General features: G+C 36.5%; 1 long non-coding RNA gene across 1 annotated transcript; it reads right to left on the bottom strand.

Annotated features, from left to right (window-relative positions):
* Positions 1 to 4,378: 4,378 nt before the first annotated feature.
* Positions 4,379 to 22,554, bottom strand: LOC117197106 (uncharacterized). Its single transcript, XR_004477619.2, has 3 exons — positions 22,364 to 22,554; positions 10,306 to 10,452; positions 4,379 to 10,218 (listed from the first exon to the last, which is right to left on the bottom strand). It is a non-coding gene; the product is annotated as an uncharacterized LOC117197106 (long non-coding RNA).
* Between the last annotated feature and the right edge of the window lie 1,883 nt (positions 22,555 to 24,437).

Below are 24,437 nucleotides of genomic sequence, written 5' to 3'. Positions count from 1 at the left end.
TCCACGAGCTATTATCATCCGTGGGTGATTGTCAAAATTGGTGTTCTTTGGGGCAAAGATGGTAGAAAAGTCCTAGATCACCTTTTTGCTGATACCACTTCTCTAAAGCCTCCCGACACAATTTATTGAATCATTCTTTCCTTACTGAAAATTGGGAATTGATAATAAATTCTATCAATAAGATCATTTTTATTTTACTACTGTTAGGCATTGTACTAATTTACTTTCTCTTTTTTTTTTTTTTAGCGGCACACCAGGCTCAGCGGCCATGGCTCATGGGCCCAGCCGCTCCGCGGCATGTGGGATCTTCCCAGACTGGGGCACGAACCCGTGTTCCCTGCATCGGCAGGCGGACTCTCAACCACTGCGCCACCAGGGAAGCCCCTAATTTACTTTCTAATGGTAAGTCATTGTTCAATGATTAAGTAAATCTTATTTAGGGACAGGATATTTTTCTTAGTTTAGTGCTACACAAAACTTGCTAATATTTGACTCAGGTCTGTAGTTCTTGTATGTCTGTCTGTGTGTGTACTCATATTATTGTTGAGTAGCCATCAGTCTTACAAATATGTATACAATTTATATAGACTTAAAATGGTTAATAACTCGTATTCTTATTTAAAATAATTTAAATGCTTGGAATTTATCAGTTCCTTAATGACTTTATTTCAATCAACCAGAAATCCATCGAGCCTAAGTGATTTTTCTGAAAGATGTCAAAAATCCTTTAAAAATGTTTTCTGTGTTTATTAATTTGGGAATTCAATCTGTCAAAGACAAATTTGATACTTAAAAATATTATTTATCCTATTGAAAAATTTTTATTTATCACCACAGAGCTATGTATATTAAATGCTTATATTTTAACCTCTTCTATATCTGTGGTTATATCACACTTCTCTGATTCCTAATATTGTATGTTTGCAATTTTTCTATTTTTTCTCAGTCTTGCCAGAAGAGAAAAACACTATTGGGCTTTGTCACTTAAAAAGTTAATATTAATTTATGTTCCTATTTTCTGAATGACTTTCGGCTTTGGAAGATTTGTTCTTTTTTATATTTTTTCTAACTTCTTGATTTTATTTATTTAAATATTAAAAGTATTTCCCTCTGAATATAGCTTTGACCACATCTCATAAGTTTTCATGAATAGTGTTCTAATTATTTCATCATCATGAATTTCTTAATAACTTATGATTGCAATTTTTATTTCTTCTTTGGCCCACAAGTAGTTTAAAAAGTATTTCACCACATATCCTTTTAATAGAAACTTGGATCATTGTTAAATTGTTTTGTGCATTATTATCTGAATATGTATTTTACAACTTCTGTTTTATGTGATTTAGCCATTATTTTTCACTCTTGTTGGGGAATCTTATTATATGATATATTCTTATAAATGTGCCACGAGCACAGGAAAACATGATTGTATGTTGACATTATAAAACTTTAACATTCTTCTATATAAATTATCCTGATTTGTTGTATTGTTCATGTTATCTATATTAGTGGGTACCCGGAAGTTTGTCATAATAACATTCAATGCTTTTTAAAATACAAATTTCCAAGAACCACACATGCCCTTCCTAAATCAAAGTACCTAAGGATTGCTTCCAGGAGTATTTATTAAAAGCTTGCCTCATGGCTCATAATGAAGTTGGGTTTTGCTCGTTTGTTTTTGTTTTGTTTTTCCTCTACTTCACTTGTACATATTTTCCCCAGCAGCTGATATAAGAATTTCTCCTAAGGAGAATTTTTAGAGAGCAAACACTTTTCAAAGCTTATTTAGTAGTTGGTCCTCCAACAGCCATGCATGCGTGAAAGCCTAAAGTTGTGATAAATAAGAGTTAAAATGATCTGCATAAGACATGACACAAGATTTAGGATTATGGGGGGAAAGTTCATCAGCTCTAGAAGGCTTTCTAGTGGGCAGTTGTGAGATGCAGTTTTTTAATAGAGGGGTCATTGTTTCCTTCCAGTGAGAAGGTGCAATTTGAGCAAAAAGAAGAAAGAGACAAAACAGTTATCCTCGTGAACCTGTGGGGGAATTAGCAGTGTGGATATCAGCTGTAACAGAAAGCCTGGAATGATCTTCCAGGCTGAGAAAACAGGTATGCTTGGGAAATAGGAAAAAGCCAGAATGACAGAGCATAGTGAGTACAGGCAAGTGTATGTATGATTGAGGCAAGGAGGGAATGACTTGAGGTCATCCTGAGAACTTTGCCTTTTATGCTGACCAGATGGAGAGTTTGAGCAAAGGAGTCATATGACCTGACTTATTTTTAAAGGATCACATTAGTTAATGCATTGAAAATGGACCCAAGTGGGGTGGGACTAAAGGTAGGGAAATCAGCAGGAGACTCTACTGTGGAAATCCCAGAGAGCAATAATAGTGCTCAAATTGGGGCTGTGGTAGAGAATCAGGCGACAACGAGCCAGATTCTGGGTTGATTTTCAAAGTATATCCAACAGAGGTACCGAATATCGATATGGACCCACAAGGAGCTGTAAAGTCAGCGTAGCTCCTTATATCTGACTCAGCCCCCATTGGCTGCCTCCCCACCTTTCTGTGACCATGTTACTTGCTTTGATCCTGTGAGTGGAAGGGACATGGCTCACATCCTCCTGGAAGCTTTAAGAGCCTGTCATGCTGCTTCATATTCCTTTTCTTCTGCTGTCACAACCAGCAGCGTTCTAGAGAGCGGTTCCTTGATCAGCCTGGGCACAGAGTGAGGTTGATGCCAATATTGTGCAGCTTGTGGGGGGACCTGTGATAGATGTACAGCAGGTGAAAGAAATAACCCTTCCTTTTTAAACTATCAACTGTTTCCAGCAATAACTTGCAAATTACAATATAACTAATGAGCTTATATTCTAAGATCCGAAAAGATGTAAAAATGTAAAATATTAGTAGCATGTGTTGGAGACTACTGGCTGCATCTGACAATGTTCTACAAAAAGAGATGAGCTTAAAAAGAATTTGCCGACTAGCAAACAGAAATGAAAGGGGATGAAGGGAGTGGAAGAATTTGGTGATTTTTAGGGTTAGAAGAGGTAACTGCTTTTTACCACCTACCAGTACGTAAACTTGAGAATGTCTTTGAGCAAAGAAAGCCTTTTGGCAAGGATAAAATCAACAGTAAGCCCCTCAATCCCATTGTTACTACCTCTGGATGGATTATGAGGGTATACAATTAATTTAGCAGAAAATGTCTCAGGAAAAAAATGCAGCTTTCCCACCAGTGCTTAATAAACTCAGGGCATCTGCAATTAAGTCATGTCTCAAAAAGAACTGTAAGTATGGCTATTGGCACATGAAACTGACTGGAATCAAATAAATAAAAAGGCTGCCAAAGCTTTCGAGACAGTCGTACTTCCAAAAATAGCACTAAACTAAACTCAAAAAAAAAAAGAAAAGAATTAAAATTAAAGAAAAAACAAAACTGTGATTGAGGCTTTAAATAACCTTGAGGCGCCAAGGATCAGGAAGCAGTCTGACAAACCGCTTAGACTCCAGGAAGGGAGGATGCTCTAAGGCTCCCTTCGGAAGTAACTAAAGACGGTAACGTCAGAGGCAGGAGTTCTCAGAAGGTGGAGCCACCAGTCACAGAGAAGAGTGAGCTGGGGGAACCTACCCCACAAGGCAGAATCGAGGGCCAACCAATACATTTCCTACAACCAAAGGTGTAGACCTTCCCAACTGCCTGTGGGCTCTCAGAATGGCTCTGGACCAGTGATTGTCTTGTCCCCCCCCCCTTTTTTTTTTAATTGACGTATAGTTGATTTACAATATTATGTGTTTTAGGTATACAACAACATAGTGATTCACAATTTTTAAAGTACATCCTTTTTGAATCAAAATAGCTACGTTGACTCAGTCTCTGCTCCACCACCATATATTCGGTGCATGGGGTACTTAATAACTTATGTTAGTGTTTATAGGTTTCTCCATCAATAGAGCTATGTTCACACCTAATATCACACCTGGTATCACCTCTTCCTATTGTGCATCATCACGCATCTTAATTTATTATTGTGAAAGATTTCAAACATACTCAAAAGTTAAAAAAAAAATGTATCTAATGTACTCCCTAAATATCCATTTACCTAGATCCAATATTCCTCTTCACGTTGTGTTCTTTTCTCTAAATTCTCATTCTTCCTCTGTTGCCAGTAAGTCTTTCTTAGTAGTGTGCAATTTAATCATAGGGTGTCCCTGATTAACATAGACCTATGAGCTACATTAGTTAATGGAGTCTGATACCAACATGAAAATAGACAATAAATCAATGCAACAACAACACTTTCCAGGAAAAAGAAATATGTAACTTGTCTGTGCTTATTATTATATATAATAAGACTGGCATTTCAAAATATGAGACATGATAAACTATTTAATATACCATGTTAAGACAACAAAGAAAAAACTTTACTGGTTAAACTACAAAAAACATAGAATTTGTATGCCAAAATATATATTAAAGCAACCTAAACAACTTGCAACCTTGGTACATTTTGGTGACAGTTTCACTGTAAGATTCATTGCACTCAATATATAAAAAGCTATTATAAGTCAATAAGAAGGTGTGACTTCCAATAGTAAAACTATAAATTTTCATTAATCGTGCAAAATAAATCACATTACTAATGAAATGTTTTTCACCTTTTCAGTAAGAAAGTATTTTTACCATTAACGTCCATTACTAGCAGTAGTCTGGAGAAAGAGTTTATTTCAATTACCATTTGTGCTTGAAATGGAAACTAGTACAAGATTCCTGAAATAAAATTAATATGTATTAAAAATTAAAGTGGGCTACCCATTGATATAATAATCTTACTTCAAGAAAGTTATTTCTTTCCTTTCATTCCTTCTTATTTCCTTCCATTCTTCCATCATTTTTTCTTTCCCTCTCCCTTCTTTTTTCCTTTCTCTCATTAATTTGCTTAGCCAATCACAATAGCTAATACGTTCCCTTCATCCTCCCTGTTATTCCTCACAGCAATCCTGTGAAGCGGACACTGATAAAACCCCATATAAGAAGTCAGTTAGAACTACTTCTGATGCCTTCATGAGGAGATGGTCAAGAAGATCATGCTACACACTCACGTCAAGCATAGAATCAGTTGAATAACTGAAGCAGGGCAATCAAGGCCATTCAGAGAAAGGCTGGATTGAAAATACATAGTCAGCATTGGAAGAAAAAGAATCTTTGGTACATTAGCTGATAATCATCTGTCTCTTGGAGCTCAGCCGGTACCCTTTTAAGCTCCCTTCCTGACCAGGCAGCTCTCACATCCCATGTGGTCAGCTTTGGATCAGGTGAGGTCTTTTGTGAGGTAGCCTCTTCCCACCACTGGGGTGGACAGAGTGCATCAGATATTCAGAAATTGAGATATTCTCTCCAGTCATGTAATCTCAAAACCACATGTACCAAATATGTCACTGAATTAGCAAATAATGTTTGCCAGCTCACAGTGAGAGTGTGTAACTTGTCCAACATCACATAGTTAATAAGTTATAGAGAAGGGCTTCAACCTGGATCTAACTTCAGAGCCCCAGCTCTTCATCATTATACTGTACTATCTCATTTATGTATGTACGTACTTATTTATTCATTCATTCATTCATCCATTGATCATACAATTACTGAGTTCTTATCATGACTCAAATATTGGAGAGGTTATTTTTAAGGAACTTATACCATTTTAGAAAAGATTTTAGAAAAGATTTTAGAAAATTTTAGAAAAGATTTCCTGCTCATCCCAGCGTTTAAACAGATTAAGGAAATCAATAATGGAAGAGTCTCTAAATTCCACTCTCTCCTGGTCCTGCAAATGTCCTCATTGTTCAAGATCAAGCAGACCCTCTGCCCACCAGATCTCTGTGTTCATGCTACAACACCAGTGTCTCACTGTGTAATATAAATATTTGATCCTATTTAAAACATTGTAGGCATTGCTAGCGTAGGCAAAACAATAATTGTTTGTGTGGGTTAGTGGAACTTTTCCTGAATCTCTGAACGGAGTACCCAGGGTTACCTTCCTCACCCTTGAGTATGTCCGCACCCCTCTCCCCAACACCTCCCCAGTCACAAAAAGGAAAATATGTGTAAATGCACTGTATTCAAAATAAAAGAATTTATATTAAAAAAAAAAAGAGATGAGGCTTACTTGATTTCACTCAGTCAACTACTATTCAGTTAAGCCTTCTCATTGGCCAAGGCTCTGAGCTGTTATAATTGGCAGGTTCTTGCAAGGACCTCAAACCCAGTAAGGGCTATTTTCAAGCTACTGGAAGGAATTCGTAGTGGTGATAGTAATGAGAGTTCTCACTTGCAGTGGTGATTTTCCCACGCCTAGAGGTGTTTAAGATTGAGCGAGATGGCCAGCTGGAAGTGATGTAGCAGAAGGAATTTGTGCTTCACATAGGTAATGGGACCAGATGAAATTATATATAAATATAGTGTGTGTATGTGTGTACGGAGATGTGAGTGTGAATTCTCAGTGACTACAAAAGACCATTTTAGAGATGTCTTGAATAGGTACTTATAAAATGGAAATGTCATAATGCCATCCAGGTTTTTTCCTTTGCTTATCCAACCATTATCAGTTGATTTATTTAATAAAACTGAGGACCAAGAAAGACTGGAAATACAGCCTCCAATAGAATGCTCTCATGCTGTGATTGTTGAAGTGATAAGTAATTTGCTTTTAATGCCAGCACATACCACTTAGCACCATATTTAACTGAAGGATGAAAATCACTCATTTGTCATCTACTTGCTTAACTGACAGTGTAATCTATCTATTGTCACTGAGCTTAGTACAATAGATCTCATTTTTAAATTTACAGCAAGCATTTAAATGTTTAATTCCTTCTTATTTATATTTTTATTCCTTAATAAAATTTAATTTCAAATGGATAATCTATTTGGACAATAAAAGCACAGTAGGTACTAGCAAAAATGATCTATTAAAAGTATTTTTTTTTTACTGTTTTCAATTATAACCATAGTTTGTATTGTGTGTTATCTCTATGTGAGGAAAAATATCAATGTGAATGATACAAGTCAGTGAGAAGCTACAATACTAGAAAAGAAGTTATCAGTGAAATAATCCAAAAAATGCATGAGTTTATAGACAAAGGAAAGCTTATTTTACTAGTAGATTCTTGAAAAATAATTACTAGTATTGTAATTATCCTCAATATACTGAGAAAAAATAACTGAATTCACAGAGATATATAGTCCCCTATAAACCTATCTTGAATTTTGAAGTAACACTTTGCACGGTATATGAATATGTGTACACTGCTAATGGAATATTATACTGAAGATGTTCAAGTTAGAACTCAGTTCTTGCAGAGCATCTACTAACAAAGACCATCCCCATCCCTCCTTATCCATGGGATTATTGTTTGCAATTCATAAAGGGCCACAGAAATGAGAGGAATTGATTATAAGAATAAAAAGGTCCTTTTTTCCTCCATTTATTTTTCTATTAAGAAACTAACCCTACATGTACATCCAAAAAAAATCTAAATCAGTTTGTTTCAATGCCAATGCAAATGTGGTATTTACTTCAGAGATAAGATAGTACCCAAATCTTATTTCAACATTGGACTAAGTTACTGCACTGAGTCTGTGAACATTAGAATGGGCCTTCTCAACAGGAAAGAACTCTTGAAAGAACATGTTAGTAAATCTCTATCCACCACACTACACACTACACATACACACACACACACACACACACACACACACACACAATATGTTAATGAAAGTGTTAGACTCATATGTTGTAGCTCTGTAAGATCAGTCCAATGGCAAGGAAAACAACTATAAAACAACTAGAGCAACAAAATGTTCTGTAGACTTGATTTTAAAATACTGAACAACTCCTGCTTTGCAGTAATGTGGCAGGAGACTTTTTGGATTAGGAAATACACTATGGCCATGGGCATCCTTTAGGGGCAAGAAAATATTGTTTTTCTGAATTATACCAATGCTTTCATTGGGACCACCAGTCCCTAAAGGAAACACACAAAAAAGAAAAGTATCAACTGATTGCTGACCTCTGCATGGTTCATTCAATTCACTGCTGTACAACACACTAAATATCAAGTGAAGTGAAACCTGGCTTATCAGTTTATGCTTTCATCCAATGAAAATTGACAGAACACTTACTAGTTCAAAGAGCAGTACTGAGGACTGGGGCAGGTACCACTAATTAAAGCAGACAGTGATCCCTGCCCTCGAAGAGCTTACATTTTAGTGAGAAAAGCATAAATAATAAAAGTGACAGGGGAGTTCCCTGGCTGTCCAGTGGTTAGGACTCTGTGCTTCCACTGCAGGGAGTGCGAGGGAGTTCGATCCCTGGTCGGGGAAGGAAGATCCTTCATGCCACACGGTGCAGCCAAAAAAAAAAGTGACAGACCTATAAAATCAATAGGTGTTTTTATTAACTCAGTTAAGCAAATGATGGTTCAGTGAAAAACTTACCAAATCACTTGTTCAACTACATTTGCTTTATCAACTTGCCCTAATAATCTAATGAAATACAGTTTAGGAGGCAGAAATCTACTTATATGTATACATTTATCCTTCTCAGTCTATTTTGTATTGATACAGGTCTATCATAGAACTTACTTTAATGTATCCAGCCCCACTTTTTCAGGGGGAGGGATGGGCTTCTTATTTATACTATAAATGATAACACCTGGCCCTAATCCCTTCCCCCACCTCTCATTCACACCATCTTCCCAACAGGAAATGTTTATTGGCCCTGCATAGGGCCAAGAATCTTGGCCCTGCATAGGGCCAAGAATCGTTCTAAGCTCTGTTAATAAGAAGATACATTTGAAAAATTCTCCACACAGGTAATTCATGCTCCAATGGGGAAGGCAAAGCATGTAGTTAGAACAGAAAGCTATTCGGTGAAAGTGGAGGTGAGTACCTGATGACCAGAGCTACGACCAGGTAATTATACTTGCAAGTGTGGAGGTGAGGAATGCAAGAAGTCGTTGACACTGACAGTCCCGTATCATTTTGAAGGAAGAGTCTAGTTTCCTGAGGTGTGCAGGTACAAGAATTTAAGCCATTAAAACCTATTTAGAATGTTCACTAGTTTCTGTGAAGTTGAGATCTGTTGTCAGAGATGTTAATATATGTTGATCTGCCTTCAATAAGAGCTATAGAGGATGAAAAATATAGACAGTATATGCATATGCTAATTTCTGCCAATAGAGGGAACATCTAGTGTAATTCAATGTCTTATGTAAGACTGAAGATATCCTTATAGTTAGACAATAATTAAAGATGAGGATTGAAAAATCACCAGGATGGGACGTGTTTATCTTTCCCAGTTACAGGTATCAAATTTGACCTCTCTAATAAACACTGCTTTTTGTTTGAGAGAGGTGACTGTTAAAACACCTTCTTACCCTTCCTTAAAAACGCAGAGGAGGACCAGAGGGCCTAGATATCCTCTGTATTTATTGCTCTATAATGAGGACAAATGATTCTTAAAGATGCAGGATTTTTTTATAACCCATCAACCCTCTGACAGTTCCTTGTCCTCTTGTGATCCTAAGTCCTATTCCAAACCTTCAGTTGAAAAAAGGAAAGCAAGGGAGTAAAGACAAAAAGGAATAGTCTAAAGAACTGGCAAGAGGGCTTTGCTACTTTGGTCCTTTTAGAAAGAGCTAAGGTGGATGAGGGGAGCCCGAATGGGAGCCAGGCAGTTTGGGGCTGTTTGTTGATATCTTAGAATACAAGGCATTTGTGCTGTAAAACAACTAATTTAAGTGACTTGATTTTTTTTATGATGTAATTTTTCCATGTTTTTCCTTGAAATTTCTTCTAGAAAAAAAATGTGAAATTTTATGCTAAGTGAAGGGGAAAGGGGATTTATTTAGGCTTGGTTATATCATCTTCTAGCCATTCCCCTTATTCCCTCCAAAGGAAAGAGTACTGCTGTGGGAGAGTGTGAAAAATGATATTCTATCTCTCTTCATACTTCACAGGAGCCAAGTAGCTCTTTCTAAGCTAATGAAGATGAGTCCACGTTCTCTGAAAACATATTTGGGACAATCACGACGTCCAGCTGTTGTTTCCAGTACTGGTTACTGACTTCTGGTAAAGGACATATTATAAGGCCGTAGATTGAAAAGGAAGTTGAACTTAGTCTTCTCACCATAACTTGTGCACCACTGTGGACCTTTAAGAAAGCAAGAAGGAAGAAGCACTTCTAAGTTGAGGCACTCAGGTACAGCAATGAGAAAAATATTTAACCGGGGGAAAATACCTTTTTGTTTTAATGGATTCTTTTCAATCCTCTTGATTTAATATCTGAGGAGTCTTCCAGTGCACTGTCCATTTCACTTAGATGCTCCTGAATAGCCGTGACCACTTCACTGGGGATAAACTTTAAGCCACTGATATCACCAAACACCTGAAAAGTGATGACAAAATGGCACATGTTAACTTACCACACTTCAAGGAAATATTTAGGCAGAATGAGCAAAACCTGTGATTTTTCCCCTGAAAAAAAATTACAGCTTGGAAATGCCCTGAAATGCCATTATAGTTAACCTAATTCCACATTTTAACAGGAGTTTTCAATTTAGGTTTTATGGTTTGGTTCCATTTCTTTCTTCTTCTTCTTTTTTTTTTTTTACATCTTTATTGGAGTATAATTGCTTTACAATGGTGTGTTAGTTTCTGCTGTATAACAAAGTGAATCAGCTATATGTGTACATATATCTCCCATTTCTTTCTGACTTTAACAGTAATTTAATAATACAGCAAAAATATAAATAAGCATTTGTATAATATTTAGTAATACAGAGCACAGTCATAATTAGCAATTTAAACACATGTGAAAAGTGAATTATCCTAATCTTACAGAAACCAAAAAATATCAAAACAAAATACAAGACTGGGATTTTCTTTTTTGCAATTAATAACTTTTGTGTGATGAAATGGATAGAAAACAAAACTATCAGGGGAAAACATAGGACAGCATTCCTTTTAGAAGGAACTCATTGTCCCAAGAGAAGCTTTCTGTATATACAAGACTAATTATCTTTGAGCGCACAACTAGCAACCCTACCAACATCCTGTTTCACTTGTCACACAAAGTTTGGGTTTATTTTGGGCTGTTTATAAGAATCATCAATTTCACTGACTTCATCTGGCTCTCCTACATCTTGAAGGTATGTAACATTTCCAAGAATTCTGCTGAAGGACTGTTTTCCCCAGAACTTATAGTCTCTTGAACTGAAGGCCACCCCAATGAGAAAGGCAGGGACCCACATCTACATCTACTCTGGCAAACTGAATACATTTCTCTGGATAAGAAAGAGGACATCTACTGTAATTCCTACTTATGTGGGTTAATAAGAAACGTTCTGTGATTAAGCAGAAATAGATATTTGACATATACAACTAATGTTGAGAAAAATAGCTGTCTTTGGACACCTTGATTTCTCCTTTTGTTGAATCTTTCTTGTCAGGTTTTCTTAGCGTCCACTCCACCCACTGTTATCTAAAATTGTGTCGTACTTTTCCATTATTGCTTCCATGTCATTCTTCTTCTTCTTTTATTTTTATTAGAGCTTTTTTTTTTTTTTTTTTTTTTTGGCTGTGCTATGAAACTTGCAGGATCTTAGCTCCCCGACCAGGGATGGAACCCAGGCCCTGGCAGTAAGAGAGCCGAATCTTAACCACTGGACCGCCAGGGAATTCTCTCCCAGTCATTGTTCTTAAACATCTCTCTTTTTTTTGTAATTTCATGATACACCTTTCTTTGCTTTTCTTAGTATATGATCTTTTTAAAACCTAAGTTTATTGGGAAACATTCTATACCACAACAGAATTTATTCAGTCTTCTTTCTTATCAAGACTATCTAAAAGTGTAACTCAGAGCTGCAATTCTAGAGCTTTGTCCATGCCTCCTGTGATACCTTACCATTTAGATCCTCATGTGGTGGAGCACGCCAACTGTTCTTGAAATTTCTGAAATGCACCTTCCTAATATCAAGTGGGGTGGCATTCAGCCTTCACCAGAATTAAGAATTCCAGAATGACAAAGTCACTTTCCCCTAAGTTGTCCTGCCATTCACGATCTTTCTTTGTTATTGAGAATTTGAATCAGAATAACAACTTCAGTCGCCACTTTATCCTCTAGGAAATGGATTATTGGGATGTTTCCTTACTCAGTAGTATGTCTTTATTAACAAGAATTCCTTAAAATGTCCGTATGGTGTGAGCAAGAAGGGACATGAGAGCAGGAGTGGTTTGATTTGCTCAGGATTCTAGGAACTTCCCCAGTTATCACCTGGACTAATTACCTGGAAGCATTTCTTTACCCTGATGCACAGGGCCATGGACTAACAGCATGGCGCCTTCTGGGATGAACTGGTTTTTTAAAAATCGCTCCTAAATTTTAAACTATTCCCCTTGTCCCCATCACAGCTGCCACCATAATGTGTCAAAAATGTACTTGTATAAAATGATCTGTACATCTATGTGAATATACATCAAATTAGCAAATATACTTCAGCTTGACAGGTTTGGGAAAGAGGGACTAAAAATATAACTAGCTTTAATCATAATCGCGAATGAAACGTACTTGTCACTTCTTAGTTAATTGTTGTGCAAGACAATTCACTTTCCAATTACTCTATCTGTTTAGAGTCACATATTTCAAGTGATTTGTGCTGGAAGAATAAGCTCATAATATTATAATCATACTTATTTTATGAGTTTCACTGATTACTGGGAATAAACATTGCTAGAAAGTAAATATTGCAAACAACTAAAATCTCACAACAAGCTTGTATTTAAATGTGCCCGTGCTTTGAAAATAAAACACAACCTAGTCTTGCAGCATTTTCCAAAGGCAGAAAATGACAGTGAACTATGATATCCATGTGACCTCATATTTCAAACCTATCTCTTTAAGTTACAGAGAGCATAGTTTGTGTAGCTATAGCCAAAAAGGTTATCAAAATGTTGGGCAAACTTCCCATTCATTGCAGTGGTGGCTTTCTGTTTGTCCTCCTTTTCTGGAGGGCAATTTGGAGATATATATTTTTGTGTATAAGAAATATGCTCATAAATATCTATCCTTTTAAATTCTCAGATTCTTTGGCCTAGTAATTCCACTGTCAGAATCTAGCTTTAAGAAATAATAAGGAACGTCAATGAAAATGGCCAAGAAAGAAACTTCAAAGTTTACCCATTCATAAAAGAAATTTTAAAAATGGTAAAAAAAAATAAAAACCTCTCATGATCAACTTTTTTTGGGGAAAACTAGATCTAGAACACTATGGATGAGGCAAAAGCCACCGTGAACTTGGTTAGCCACTCATGTCCCCACCAGCACAGTGTTACAGATGTATGAATGTGAACGAATAGAGTGCAAGCTTGGGACGTCTCTGTGCCTATCGCTAGGCACTGTGACCGGCAAAGGGTTTCTGCAGAGACAGACAAGGGTCTTTCATGCGGTGTGGATGTATGGAGCTGGTGGTGAACAGAAACACCCATGGCCATGGAGTCAACATATGTGAGCTCTTTCTGCCTTGCGCTTGAAGCAAGACTGGCCTTCTCTGGTATAAAGAAGTCCCTGGATTTCTTAGAAATTGTGTTAAAACAGGCCTTAAGAAAGAGATAGCTAATTGACTGCTAATAAGGATAGATATACCCTCAAGTGTCTATTTAGAAAAACGGAGTTGACTTTATTTGCAGTCTATCTGGTAGAATGGGTCATACGCAGCTCCCCAAAACACACATTGATAAGGTTTTTCTTTTTTTCTTCTTATAGAATGTTTTCTCCCTCTAAGTTCATAATTACCTTATTTTTTCGTTTCTTTATTTTTAAAGTATATCTTTATTACTAATACTTCCCAAGCTAACAGATTATTTTTATTTTTTTTACATCTTTATTGGAGTATAATTGCTTTACAATGGTGTGTTACTTTCTGCTGTATAACAAGGTGAATCAGTTATACATATACATATGTCCCCATATCTCTTCCCTCTTGCGTCTCCCTCCCTCCCACCCCCCCATCCCACCCCCACTGATAAGGTTTTAGTGAGAGGCCGTTATAAAGATGGTAAGGAGGCTGCGGAGGAGGAATCATAAAGCAGATATAACATTTGGACAGATTTTGTTTTAATTTGCCAACTTAACAGAGGACCCGCGTATGCATAGCACTAATTCACTGACAGCAATATTTGGAGGCCTAGTTAAACTCATTATGGCTCCATAGCGAAATAAATTTTTTCTTCAACAGAATACAGATCTCTGTACCTGAACTACAGGAATCTAAACTGGGGTAAAGAGTCTTAAAATTAGATTACAATTGTAGATTTATATATATATATATATATATATATATATATATATATATATATAAAAAACTAGAAATAATATGACAGAGTAAATAATAGGTTGAATCAGCATTATTTTAGAGAAAGGAAGTTTTGCATTTTGAAAAAGTAGAGCACAGATGTTAATTTCCTGAAACAGTTAAATAAGGGCTGACATTTGGATGAATTCTCTGGGATTTAGTGATGATGGCGTGTTGGCAGTGGTGGCCATGTTGATCACCACTGCTGTGAAAATAATAAGCCAAAGTACACAGTCCTTTCATTTTTTCATATACTTTACTTGGTTGTAAAATAAAGAATATTCAATGTTCTTAAGATTAAATATCTGAATATTGCTTCTGAAGGAGCAGCTGTCACCTTAAATCTAAAGTCTAGTTTGTTTACTGGCTGCATTTTATATCCTTTTGAAAATGACACAAAATGGCTATGAAATCATCGTTAAGTATTCTACAGGGGAATATAAACGCCCTTTGGTTACAGTGCATGTATCTTTATACATAATTCCAGTTTATTTTCCCTGGAATTATGTTAAATATGTAAAAAGCCGTTTCTCATAAAGGTAAAAACGCTAGATGTTTCTGAGTTGTAATTTAGCATCAGAGTCAAGATTGTTTCAGGAAATAAGCTAGTGTTATTCTTTCATGCCTTTTAAGTGTCACTCGGCGTATACTATATGTGATTTTGCACATAAAATAAACTTATATGCTTTTATGTCAGTGTTTTATTAAATGTAAATGCGATTAAAATAATTTATAGGATACAAATATGTAAAAATAATTGACACTAAGCAACTGGTTTTTACATTGTTTAATCATATTATTATTAAATAATTATTTCAGGTCATTATAGAAGAACTTGTTCCATAAACTGAAAAGGAAAAAACTACTTCTGTATCTATGGATTCTTAGAAGAAATCAATTCATTTGTAGATAGTTCTTAATATTGACACAATTACAAAATGCACCAAAATATTTTCATGATATTTCTGTACATAAATAGAAGGAAAACTCATTATGTTTAGGGTTTTGTGGCTTCTTTTGCTTTGTTCATGAGTGAATTATCTTTGACTTTTTAAGAAATCAGTGTTAGGCAGCCTTGTCATATAGAATCAAGATAAAAATCACTGATTAGTAGTATCATGGCATATTCTGAAATGCTCAAGCACTGACTGTTGGATGCATGGCTTTAAAATATATTTCAAATGAAAGGTACAAACTTCCAGTTATAAGATAAATAAATACTAGAGAGAAAATGTAGAGCACGATGACTGTAGTTAACACTGCTGTGTGACATATAAGAAAGTTGTTAAGAGAGTAGATCCTAAGAGCTCTCATCACAGAGAATTTTGTTATTTTCATTTTATTGTATCTGTATGAGATGATGAACATTGAACCTAGTACGTTAATGTTTTTATACCTTAAGTTTATGCAGTGATGTATGTCAATCATTCCTTAATAAAACCGGGAAAAAATAGATATATTTATAAAGCAAAAAACTCAAAAATTTTCCAAGTTTATAGTAACTTAAGATTAAGAAATAAAAAGAAGCATAAAAATAGTTTTCACATTTAGAGGGTCACCTTTCAAGTTATGGTTTCCAAATTCCAATTCAATAAGAAAAAAATATACAGAAGTAAAAGTGAACATATTTTTACTCAGCATAAAACATTCATTCTTTATTGACTGTGCGATAAAGATTTAATTTTTCACCTCTATAATTTTTATATTAGATATTTAACTATATGTTTCAGTTAGCATGTCAAGGCTTATTTTTTAAACTGCTTCTTTATACTTAATATACCTTTTAAAACATTTCCTATGACTTAGAATCCCAAGAAATTTTTCTTCTCCAATATATCCTATGAATACGTATTATTTCTGATAGACATATAAATGCAATAATAGAACAGATCTTTTCTACAACTTTCATAAGTTCAATTATTTGGAGAGTCAAAGGAAATCTAAGATGCTGAAAATTATTTTATGAGTAAATATTTTCAAAAATATGTATGTGATTATTCTTTTTCTTACATATGCAAATAAAAATATATGGTCTATTAAAACAGGAACTACCAATGAATAATTGTCTCAAATTATGAGTACAGATGAAGTATGGAGAAATTTAATATTTACAAGATTGAACAAAAGAAGTTATTTTAGAAAAGACCTGCAGTAACTTTAAAATGTTTTTTAAAATCACATCTTAATACGTAATAAGTACAATCAAAGTAGTTCTTCATGATTTTCTAAAGAAACCAAACATAGTTTTACTAAAATTAATTTAGTCACTAACAGTTATTTTTTGACCCATGAAAATAGGTCAAATAAGAAAATAGCTTTTTAGAAGTAAATAGCACATTTTCTGAAAATGTGTCTGAAATCTGTTGTATTTATTTTAAAATTATAGTGTGCTAATTTTTTTAAAAACTATGCTATTTTCCTCTTACAGGTTACCAATTATATATATAAATAATAAAGCAAGCCTGCCGTGAGAACCATCTAGCTTAGTTTTGTGAAAAGCAAACCATGTCATAGCAAGTCACACTGACCTAATTATTATAGACAAATAAAATCACTTATTTTGACACATACATATGGGAATAATAATTTTTTCAAGTAATTTTAAAATAGAGATAAATCCCTGTATATACTTAATATATATTTAAGTGATTAGTAAATGTGTCTATTTTAAGACTTTTCATGGTAGTATGATAGGAGAATGTCTTACAAGTGCCATTATATTCTAATTTTAGCCTGAAAATTGAATTCTTCTTTGCTTTTGCATTCTGTTTTTTTATAATATGTTGTTTAAAATGGGGTCTATGTTTTAGATACGACAGAATGATGTCCCTCTACAGTTTACTGCAACAGTCAATCATTCTTCAGGAAAAGAGGTGGCAACATAATACCAGGAACTTATTTAAAAAAAATCAATTGAAGTGACAGCTGTTAACTTTGAACTTGAAAACCAAAAATAAAAGACAATCCTGTCCTTGACATTTTTAGCAATATTTTATGCAAAGCCGTAAGTACTGCTATTACTACTTCATGTTAATGTATATTTTCAATAGTGTCATGTAAGCAATTGTGCCCCAAAGATTTACTGCACCTTCTCATGCAGGTGTTGTGCACAAAATATAAAGTTTTCTAAACTTGGGAAATGAAAACGGGACTTTCTTCTATTTGCAAAAATGAGTTAATTTTAATATTTTCTTTAGGCCAGTTTAAACTACGCACAATGAGAAACACAGGGATGGCTTTGCCCCTTCCCATGAACAATGACTTTCAACAAATGGAAAAACTGGATGGAGGAATTCCCAACAATTTACATGTTTAATGAATAACTTCTGTAGACCCAGAGTTTTCAGTATTTTCCTATTGATTTCCCTTCCACATTTTTGTGTATTTCTCTCTCTCTCTCAAACACACACACAGCAAATTAGTCATTGTAACAGATGGATATGGGAATTTCCAATAACAATAAATAGTCTGTTCTGGAAGATGTTACAATAGAAGAGTTAAAACTGAAAACTCTCAGTTATTTGTATTCTGTTTTTGCCGTGCAAGTCATTGATTCAAGGACAGAATACGATTCTTCCCTCCATTTACTCAAAGCTTCATGCAGGCTTGCAAGATAAAGCTTCCTCTGCTGCCTTCTCGCTGAGGGTCATACAAGTGAGGGTCGGCCCCTCTACACCTGCTCTCCCCACCGGTGGTCACTCAATTCCAGGAGTGGGAGAAGAATCCGGAGTTGAGTCAAACCCACCTAATCATAAATTGTGGTTCCGTGTTTTGTTTTCACCTTTCTTCTCCTGCTTTTTCTATCAGCAGAGCACTTAATAAAATCACTAATTGGTTAAGCTGTTATTTAGGCAAGTATTAATATTCTCATTTTGCAGACAAGGAATCAGGCCTCCTGCTGTGTATCTCCTGGCACTGGGTAAGGAGCTCTTCAGATGGGAGATTCAAAGTAGGTGAGCCCGTCCTCCTGAGGCTGAGAGATTCGCCGGAAGCCGCTCGGCAGGGCCTCACAGAGACTCTGTTAGATCGCTGAGCTCCTGACTCCCATTCCTCTGCTCAGACCACCAGGCGACACCGCCTCTAATGACAGAGAAACCCTTTTCCCATTCCGCCCCAACGAATGCTCCAAGGGCTTTCTTAATTGCGATGGATACCCTGGGATCGGGAAGCTTATTTGTGATTTGATGAGTCTGCACCAGTCTTGCCTGGGTTTCTAGGTTTTGTGGCACTAAAAACTTTAGAAAAACTTTGTACTTAAAAAGAAAAAAAAAAAAAACCTCAAGCTACGGAACGGAGACAAAGCATTACAGGTACACACTACTGTATATAAAATAGATAACCAACAAGGACCTACTGTACAGCACAGGGGAACTCTACTCGATATTTTGTAATAAACTATATGGGAAAAGAATCTGAAAAAGAATAGATATGTGTATGTATATATATATAACTGAATCACTGCTGTACATGAAATTAACACGATATACTGTAAATCAACTATACTTCAATATAAAGTTAATTCATGAATTAATTTAAAAAGTATTCCTCTGCGGAGAGTCCATGGCATTGCCCAGCCTCAGAGGGGTTGACAAAAAGATAATTCAAGAGAGGCCCTCACCTCCTGACAGACCAATGACCATCTCGGACGAGCGTGGAGGGGATTTTATTTTTTAAGTTAAATACGTAGAACACTGTAAGATCTGTGTCATCTTCGTCACGGGCCCAGATGAAAAAAAAGTGGTGAACATAAATCCATAGGAAAGATAGTTTGTAATAATATAACTTCTATTTCAATCTGATGGAATCTGACCTTTTCAGTGCAGAAATCATACTGTTCCAAAAACCATGGCTTTTCACAAAAAAATGAAAACCTTGAAGATAACATGCTTCGAAACTCAAATTGCTAAGGTTTTCTTGAGGAAAAAAAAAGAAAGAAAAGGTTAACACGTGACCTATCTTTCATATCAGAATTAGGAGAGACTTAGAAATCACTGTCGTCACAAGCTAGAGCTGTGTTAGATGCAGAAGGAGCTCAGAACACTAGGTACTCTATTTTACAACCACCCTAAAACTTCTGAGAATAGAGTTCAGGTTATAAAGGTGAAGCAAAATTTCACCCATTTTTGTTTCATGTTTGTTGCCGGATCTAATTTGTAAATATTAAATTAGGTCTAGAGGCAGCTACCTGTTTCTTCCCCTATCAGAATAGCCCATCAAAATACAGCATGGATCTAGACGGATCTGAGTCATTTCCTAAGCATAGGTGCCCTCAATTCGCATAATATGGGCGTTAGTGGAAAAGGTCTCATGGTACATAATTAACCATCAAGTAGCATAATTTGACATCCAGAAATTCAAGGCAACTTAATAGGTTTCCCTGAGCAACAGCTTTGTGCCTAGTACAGAGACAGGGGCTTCAAAGGTAGGAGTTAACTCTAATCCAAGTAGGTGACTACTTAGAAACTACAATTTTCAAAGTTTAATAGATGTGTCTTCAGTCCGGAAAGTATAATCTATCTAGGTGCTGTGGCTGGAAATTTCTTTACCATGCATACATCTTTGGGAAAGATAATACATGAATTTCACTTCTCACTGAAGCTGCAAAAGACCAGTCTCAAATCCATTCCAATTTCAGATTTTATAGCTCAGAAAGCCAGTGATAGATCAGACTGTGCCCGTTAAGGGTCAGGAGAGATATAAAAGAAAGTAGGAAGATTGTTGAGTAGGCTGAAAGAAAACCTGCCTAGTCTTCAATATGCTCTGGGACTGGGATGATTTGACGGTTCCTGTCCTCTGGGACACGCAATTTAATACTGGAAACAAGTTTAGAAAGGCTAACGAATAAAATCTAGTACTCCTAAAAAAAGTGTCAGAGAAGGTGCAAAGAGGCTAGGTCCCTTCAAAATGGATTTCATAGAGGACAAAGCAGGTAACATAAAGCACAAAGAAATAAGTGGGTAGGCTTTAGACTCGGACTGCAGAGGGAGTGGGACCCTGTGCCTTTGCTGAGATCTGAAAAAAGGGGGAACGCTGGTTTAGTATTTGTTAGCATCTCTGTTGGGAACAGGCTTAGCGGGGTCCAGACACACTTCCACCATCATATAATCCAACAGTGTGGAAAACACAGGCAACCAAAACCAGATGGGTCAATAACACCTCCTGCCCCACCTCTCAATCCTTCTAGAACCTACTTTATTTAATTTTTAGCATAATGTTACTACGTTTGAAAAAAAGTTGAATGAATTTAATTGTGCGTGATCCACAATACTTTGAACTGTTTATTGTGCCCTTTTTAAAAAGAACTAAAATATATTGCCAATGTTATCTCGTTCATCTGTCCCAACACCTGTGAGGCAGGTAGTATGAGTATTTATAACCCAGTTTTACAGATAAGGATATAGGCAGAGGAGTGGGAAATGACTAAACCAAGGTCCTAGCGCACATGTAGGAGCGAGTGAATTAAAGCCCTGATGATTGCTTTGCTTATGAGAACAGGTCACCTTGAACCTCAGCTTCCCAGTCGGACCCAAGGACTACAAGCTGCAAGATGTTTTGCAGCAGAAGGGCAGATATCCCTGGCATCCTGGCTTCTCCAGTTTGTTCAGCTCATGGTGTGCAAACATCTTTATGCACACGCTTGTGTAAATTAAAAAAAAAAATTAAGCCCTGGCAGTTTTGTCCCACAAAGAGGTTTCTAAAGCAGATGTTGCCAAAGTCTGAAAAAGAGCATACACAGAAGTGCCAATACCAGCCCAGGACCCAAGCCCGCAAAGAATTATGTGGGATATAGTTCTCATCCACCTACCTGCTGCCTTGCTACAATATACACAATCCCCTCTTATATCAGGGAAAAGGGAGGTGAAATGATGCGGACCCTTGTCTAGCACATCTCTGTTTCTCTGAGTAGAGAGCCCACGAGAATTACTCAAGTACCAAACTCCGTCATGGGCTGGTTTTGTAGAAAGGGGAAGCACCCTATCTGCAAGGCGGAGCTCTAAACAATTAAACATTTCTTCAAGGTTGTATTCAAAGGGCCTTTTATGAAGACACACTTCCATCAACTTCATAACAGAAACAGCAATGGCTAACTTCCATAGGGAAAGTGTGATGCGAACAGAAAGGTTCTTACTCTGCAAATTCTTAACAACGTAGTATTGTGCCACTGCAAAGTGAGTTTCATGCCACCAAGACCAGGGAATCGAATGTGATACACATCTGAATTCTCCTTCTCCTCCATCCTTCATTCTCTCCAAATAAAGGGAAATAACACTCTTTCTGACTTCATTATTCAACAGCAATTCTGATGCTAATGGGAGCCTCAGGTTTCAACATGCCCTGCAGTTTGGATTCTGAGACTTTGAGGCAACGTAAGAGATGTTTTTTAACAAACTCAGCTCACCTAAAGACTGACATTTTAGGAGGAAACATGACTTTAGGATCTTTGCCAAATACTACTCTAAAAAGTTTTTAGAGATTTAGAGAATGGAGGCTTTCCTTTATTTTTTTAAGATTTGTCTCATGGAAGAAATATGAAATTGCACCATCTCGTTCATTTTGTGTGAGATCATCTAAGCAAAGAGCTGTGTACTTTCCTGTGGCATCGAAGTATCTATCGACTGAGATATTTCTTCTTCATCAATCCGCTAATGTTTCCAAATATTGACTGAGTCAAAGTTATTGCAGGCAGCATCCTGAATTATTTCACATGATTTTTTTCCTGCCTTTCTTCCAATAGCTCAGAAACATTTTTTTTTCCTTATGCGGTACTTTCGTTTCTTTAGGAAAACACTAAAATACATCTTCACGTCCTCTATGGTACTAGAAGCATCAGTTATGATATGTTTGCAAAGTAGTTTTGAAGCCTTTTAAATCAAGTATAAACACACTCACATTCATGCACTACGACATACACAGCATTTGCATTAAAATATTTTCATATATACTCACCTCAACAATTGCACCACTAGGGAGCCTAAGAAAATGGCGGTACAGCTCTTGGAACCCACTGGGATAAACAGTGTACACTGCTATATGAGAAGTAACATCTCCTGGACCAAGTGCAGACACAGAAGTTTCATTTTGCTGTTGGAGGTCACAGCTGGAGATGCTGGACTGGACGCCGCCATGGCTTTTCCAGATATAATCATACACTGCCACCTAGTGAGACACAGAGGCCCCCCACCCCACCCCCCAGCCCCAGAAAAGAAGAGAAAAAAATTAATTAACTTCTGGCAAGAGCATAACCAATTTTAAATGATTCTGCAATAAATCTGAAAGTCTCTGCCATCTGCAGTGCCTGTACTCCATTCCATGCATATTTTTATGACATATATCTAAATAGTGAAGGAAGACAAATCCCCGGTGTGTGCTCCGAAAAGTTAATTCTACACAGATGAAGCTGTAATTGGCTCCCATATTAACCCAGAGTAGGAAGATCAAGCAGGCTGCGGCAATGACAGTGTTGATTAAAAAAAAAATGCTTACGAATGGTTTTATGAATGAGTGTTTGTGCTTTCCCATCCAAAATAAATCTTTGCTCTTTTTTGCTTCTTCGTAGAGTGCTAGGTGCTAAGTCTCTGGCAACACCAAAACAGGGGGCAAGATAAATTAAAGATACATTTTACCAAAGTGCACAGGGCAGGATTTTTGCATACTTTATGTGTTTACCTATTATTTTTTCTTTGTGACGATTCCATTGTTTAATACAACACACCTTGTGGGGACTTCAGTAACATTAATTGAAATATGAATGAGTTCAAAAAACACTGTTCTATTGTTGGTCTAAAATATTGGCAGTGAAAGATTAGATTATACCGCTGTAAAGATTTTTTGAGGCTGAAAAACCTTCTAGTCTCCAGATATCTTTGTTATCTTTTCCTGCAACTGCTGAGCTACAGAAATGCTTTCTAAAATTTTCAGTGTCCATATTCACATACTCCAGTCATTTCAGAGGTAAATAAAGGAAAGTATTCAATTGATTTCTTTCTTCACTGGCTCTTTCTGAGTCGGGAGGCATTTATCTATTGTGGCAGAAAGTCCATGTCAAACATATTCTCCAAAGTTAACTCCTTTTTACAAGTACGTTGAATCCTCAATAATATGGAAAGTTTCAATAATGTGATAGAAAGTTCTGGCCAATTATTATTTAATTCAAGTCTATAATTGACAATAAACTTGAAAGATTCTAGCTAGTGATTTTTTTTTCTTTGAAAATAAAAAGGTAAGATTAAAATCTGGATGAACAGGTAAAGAAGCGATAAATGTCTTGAAATAGCTTGAATGAGAGAAAAGATTAAAGTTGGATACAATTAAAAACAGACATTGGGCTTCCCTGGTGGCGCAGTGGTTGAAAGTCCGCCTGCCGATGCAGGGGACACGGGTTTGTGCCCCGGTCCGGGAAGATCCCACATGCCGCGGAGCGGCTGGGCCCGTGAGCCATGGCCGCTGAGCCTGCGCGTCCGGAGCCTGTGCTCCGCAATGGGAGAGGCCACAACAGTGAGAGGCCCGCGTACCGCAAAAAAAACAAAAAACAGACATTTATTGAGGATCCGTTCTACGTTAGGTTTTGAGAAAATATAAACTTCGGGAACTAACCATCTACCAGGAATTCACAATAAGAGATTGGCATACATTTAACTTAAAGCAAGTTTGGTTGTGATGAGTGCACATAAGCAACTTAACCGAGGAGACGAGGAGGCTTGATTTGCGTCTCAAAACCTTAGTGGGATTTCAATAGGTATGAAAAGGGCCATGGGTGTGTCCAGCACTGAGATGCAAAAGTGCATGGCGGGCTCAAGGGCCAATCCACAGTCCAGCCTAGAAACATCATTTGTACTGTGAAGATGCAGGATACTCTACTAAGGTATTTGTAATGTAATCCATAAAGGGGAGAAGCTATTGGAGGTTTCTGGGCAGAAGACAGGCTTGATTTGACTTGTATTTTAGAGTAGTAGAGCTAAAGGCAGAATGCCAGGTAGACCAGAGGATGACAGATTGGAGACCATCTCACCAAAAGTAGGTG

Source organism: Orcinus orca, chromosome 10, assembly GCF_937001465.1.
Source record: "Orcinus orca chromosome 10, mOrcOrc1.1, whole genome shotgun sequence".
NCBI lineage: Eukaryota > Metazoa > Chordata > Mammalia > Artiodactyla > Delphinidae > Orcinus > Orcinus orca.
The sequence above is the reverse complement of the archived record's forward strand: the minus strand, read 5'-3'. Positions and strand labels throughout refer to the sequence as shown.